Here is a 5,230-nt window from a genome sequence, read left to right as displayed (position 1 = left end):
CCTTCGACCTTATTTTACGTAAATAATCAGTCATAACTCCGTGAATGTTCATCGGATTCCTACCAAAGTTGGTACGGAGATCCGCCTTAATGAGCCCTTTAAGTGTGCCAAATTTCAGCCCAATCCAAGCACGCATTCATGTTTTATGGCGAATTTTGCGAAGTGTGCGAAATGAAGATGAAGAAAACGAAGAAATTAAAACGAAATTTTGTTCGATCGTATCTCGGAAATGGCTGGAGCAATTTTCTTCAAATTTGGTATGTAGATTATCCTAACTGGGCGGCACGTCTCCAGCGAATTTGGTTCCAATCGGATAAGGGATCACAAAGTTACATAGGTGTGATTGTGTTTTTTATCTTCCTGTTAATATACTCACGGTGTTGTGCGCCGGCTTCTTGGGCCGCACGACACACTATCGTGTGTCTTGATGATGTTGTAGATCTATCCTTCACGAGTAGTTTAACACAAACTACGAAGGAATAGGTTTTTCCTACATGGAGTAACAGGAGCCCAAATTTATATGTCGAAACGAGTATTTTTCGTAAAATAACTTTCGTTTTTAAGAACCAAAGCCAAAATATTGGCCAAAGGGTTAAGGATATCTGTATGCAGTGCACAACCAACCAAGAATGTATCTGTACTGTGTCCACTTTTTACTCTTTAAGGAAGTGTCTTCTGTTAGATGGGTGAAATGAATCAAATATGAACCATATCGATCGATAACTCTAAACAATTCTTTTCCCTTCTGCATTAGCCACCTAGAGCCTTTTGCACGCACAGGCAAGTCTCCACCTTTGGGAAATTAAAAAAACTTCTCTCAGCTACCAAGTAGATCTCTGCCTTTCTTGGGAGACCTTTTATATATGCTGTATAAATGCATTAACATGTATTCAACGTCTTTAAACAATGTACCAGTGAAAGCAATTCTACAAGCTGCTCCTAACATCTGTTTAGTGTGTCACTGGGGTCCACCAAAGAGGAGTACATGCAAGAGTGTGGCAGATGCGGGAGAGGAGGAATGAACTCAAAGGCACTGTTTTTTTTTCTTAAACTGATTTTAGTGGGTACCATCCTTCCTCTGAATTCACGAAAACATATTGCTTCAGCAGCACGAAATGTACACAAAATTTGTTGATGTCAGATTTTGATGAAAGTGGAAGTTTTTCCAAACCCATTACATTTCACAATTTCTGTGATGTATGTTCATGTACGTGTCAATGTGTGAGCATTAGTAATAGCTGCAGAGACAATTTTGATGTTTCTTATAACACAACAATTAGGAAATCCCTATATCATTACCAACATTACCAAGAGTAAAACAATTAGAATTGCATGAAGCATTAAACAATCAAGACACATGGTAGTGCGTCGTGCGGCCAAAGAAGCCAGCGTACCACCCGTGAGTGTATTAACAGGAAGAAAGAAAACGCAATTTTCACACCTATGTAGCTCTGTGATCCCTTACCCGATTGGAACCAAATTTGCTAGAGGTGCCGGCCAGTAAGGGGAGTCTACACACCAAATTTGAAGAAAATCGCTCCAGCCATTTCCGAGATACGAGCGAACAAAATTTCGTTTCAATTTCTTCGTTTTTTTCTTCTTCTACTTCTTCATTTCGCACACTTCGCAAAATCCGCCATAAAACACGACTGCGTGCTCGGATCGGGCTGAAATTTGGCACACTTAAAGGGCTCATTAAGGCCGATCTCTGTACCAACTTTGGTAGGAATCCGATGAACATTCACGGAATTAAGACCGATTATTTGCGTAAAATAAGGTCGAAGGTCTGTCACGCCTACAGGGTAAACTCCTTTGAGAAATCAGTTGAAAATTGCTATGTAGATGGAGCAACCATCGTAGGAGTGCCTTTTTGTGGTTTGAAAGGAATCGGGATAAAGACCACGGAGATATGACACAAAACCCGACCTGTGTCAAAATTACGCGATCGATTTTTATGAATAAAAAACTATTAGTTTTCGTGTCTATCAGGCAAACCGCTTAGAGCAATGAGCTGAAAATCAGTATGTAGCTGGAATAATCATCATAGAAAGTCCTTGCAGTAGTACAGAAGAATTGGATTACAAACCACTGAGTTATGATTCGAAAGGCAACTACGTTTAGCAAATGCGAGATCGAGATACTCTAATAGAACAGTCACCCTAATAAAGCATTCAGCTGCATTTATAATTTACTCAATTATATTACATTGCAAATTATTCTGTAGGGAATTTCAGTTACAAACAAGTCACCCTGTAGTCAGATCAGCCAGAAGAAGGTACCTAATAAAAGTTACCTTGTAGAGAGTTCAGCTACAAAGAAACCACCATGTAGAGAGTTCAGCTGCAAACAAATCACCTGTAGAGAGTTCAGCTAGAAACAAGTCACCCTGTAGAGAGATCAGCTAGAAACAAGTCACCCTGTAGAGAGTTCAGCTAGAAGAAGTCACATTGTAGAGAGTTCAGCTACAAAGAAACTACCATGTAGAGAGTTCAGCTGCAAACAAACAACCTGTAGAGAACTCAACTACAAACAAATCGCCCTGTAGATAGATCAGCTAGAAGAAGTTACCTTGTAGGGAGTTCAGCTGCAAACAAATCATCCTGTAGAGAGTTCAGCTATGAAAAGATCACCCTGTAGAGAGTTCAGCTAGAATAAGTCACCTTTTAGAGAGTTCAGCTACAAAGCTACCACCATGTAGAGAGTTCAGCTGCAAAAAAAATCAATCACTCTGTAGAGAGTTCAGCTAGAAGAAGTCACCTTGTAGAGAGTTCAGCTGCAAATAAATCACCCTGTAGAGAATTCACCTACAAACAAATCACCCTATAGAAAGATCAGCTAGAAGAAGTTACCTTGTAGAGAGTTCAGCTACAAAGAAACCAGAGTTCAGCTGCAAACAAATCACCTGTAGAGAGTTCAGCTAGAAACAAGTCACCCTGTAGAGAGATCAGCTAGAAACAAGTCACCCTGTAGAGAGTTCAGCTAGAAGAAGTCACATTGTAGAGAGTTCAGTTACAATGAAACTCCTATGTAGAGAGTTCAGCTGCAAACAAATCACCCTGTAGAGAACTCAGCTACAAACAAATATGCCCTGTAAAAAGATCAGCTAGAAGAAGTTACCTTGTAGAGAGTTCAGCTACAAAGAAACCAGAGGCAAACAAATCACCTGTAGAGAGTTCAGCTAGAAACAAATCACCCTGTAGAGAGTTCAGCTGCAAACAAATCACCCTGTAGAGAACTCAGCTACAAACAAATATGCCCTGTAAATAGATCAGCTAGAAGAAGTTACCTTGTAGAGAGTTCAGCTACAACAAAACCATCATGTAGAGAGTTCAGTTACAAACAAATCACCTTTAGAGAGTTCAGCTAGAAACAAGTCACCCTGTAGAGAGATCAGCTAGAAAACAAGTCACCTTGTAGAGAGTTCAGCTAGCAGAAGTCACATTGTAGAGAATTCAGCTACAAAGAAACTACCATGTAGAGAGTTCAGCTGCAAACAAATCACCCTGTAGAAAGTTCAGCTATGAACAGATCACCCTGCAGAGAGATCAGCTAGAAACAAGTCACCCTGTAGAGAGTTCAGCTATAGTACGTTCGCGTTGAGCTGAACCCTCAAAAACGATTAATAACTTACGATTGCTACATCACATGGGCCTCCTGTATTGCTCGATGCGTAGCGCTTCTCGATCCGCTAAAATATATATTAAAAACGCTTCATTCGAATGTAAGACACTCCAGTTATGACACTGTAAAAGCGTAGCCCTTTGATGGTCATGTTGACACATGTTTGTGGCCAAGCCAGACGTCACACACCCGCCCTCAACACGCATGATTTCACCATCCGTTATGTAAGAGGCTGTAATACACTTTTACAAGAAAAATAAAGCAGATTTTGTGTGTGTAAAACAGAGTTGCATAAGTAGAAGACATGGGGCCACTGTTGCACTATTTAGAAGATAAGCGGCCTGCTTATATTCAGGTAAAAAACTTCTTCAGCCTCAAAAGAGAAAAAAACCAAATTATAACAGCTCAAAATCTGTTATTCAGCATTGGTGTTCCTGCAAGTGAGCCAAACAACATGTGTTTTATTTCACATTCACCACAGCTGACTATCGTCTTCTGTTCCCATTTAGTCAATTTGTCATTTTAATCCTTTTCTCATCACTTCACCACACATGTACACAGTTTTTACAGCCAGCATTTTGTTTTTGAAGTTACATTTCCAAAAAACTCTAAAATTTTCAACAAATGAAATAATACTGTTTGTATGAATTTGGGCTGATAGTACCTGTAGTGACTTCCAAACACTCCTGCACTGATTTAATATAAATGGGATGGTATGTTCAACTTCTGCTAGCACAATAAAGCAATGGTATTTTTATTAAAGTGCACACACTTACATTTCATCTGTATTTTCATGTACTTCACCGGGTTTAATCCCAGCTACCCGATGATTCCTGGGGAACAAAATCAAGTTGTAACACCAATGCTGCAAATATCAAACAATCTTACATCAGATGAAGTAAGCCCAGAAGAAGACTTGGACCAGTTGCTGCTAGTGGAAGATTCATTAATACCACCATCACCATCTTCACTATCCTGCTGATTTGGATGAGGAATTGCTCTAGAAGTTCTTCATTACCCAAGTCTCATCCAAATACACAACCGGTCTTCCTTCAGTTCTGTTGCACCTCGTCCGTCTTTAAAATTTATGATGCTGATGGACTGTGCAGGGCTGCTCATAGCATACCCTGCATATACGTGTAGTGACATTAAAGCACAAACAGTTTCAATGCTAACCTCTTGTCATTAATCGTCTTGTACTTAAATCCCATATCACTCGACACTCTTTAAAGCAATGTTCTACCCCCAGAGAAAACACCATTATTCTTAAGTTTGGCCTAAGACGGAGTACGTGACAAAGTTGCAGGTTTCAAAATTTAACTTACCAAAATCTTTGAGAGCGATAGATTTCCGTACAATGAATGGATCTTGTCTGACAGTATCTGGGTCAAAACTGTCTGCATCAACATGGACTCGTGAACATTTGATTTCTTCGCTTCTTGCTTAAAGTACTCCCATAGTTTCATAAGTAGATACTTCGTTTGGCTGTTTAACTTCTTTCCAAGGGGGTTCGCTCCGCACTCGCTGACGGTGCACTGGACGCCATATTCACAACAATTAAGTGCGCACCTGTAACATGGGCTTACGAATAAATGCGTCATAAACATTA

General features: G+C 39.9%; 1 long non-coding RNA gene across 1 annotated transcript; it reads right to left on the bottom strand.

The window, feature by feature from the left end:
* Positions 1-3,940: 3,940 nt before the first annotated feature.
* Positions 3,941-4,596, bottom strand: LOC136246045 (uncharacterized). Its single transcript, XR_010696223.1, has 4 exons — positions 4,510-4,596; positions 4,398-4,454; positions 4,286-4,347; positions 3,941-4,229 (listed from the first exon to the last, which is right to left on the bottom strand). It is a non-coding gene; the product is annotated as an uncharacterized lncRNA (long non-coding RNA).
* Between the last annotated feature and the right edge of the window lie 634 nt (positions 4,597-5,230).

This window comes from Dysidea avara, chromosome 15 (genome assembly GCF_963678975.1).
Source record: "Dysidea avara chromosome 15, odDysAvar1.4, whole genome shotgun sequence".
Taxonomy (NCBI): Eukaryota; Metazoa; Porifera; class Demospongiae; order Dictyoceratida; family Dysideidae; genus Dysidea; species Dysidea avara.
Note: the sequence above shows the minus strand (reverse complement) of the source record. Positions and strands in the feature narration are given on the sequence as shown.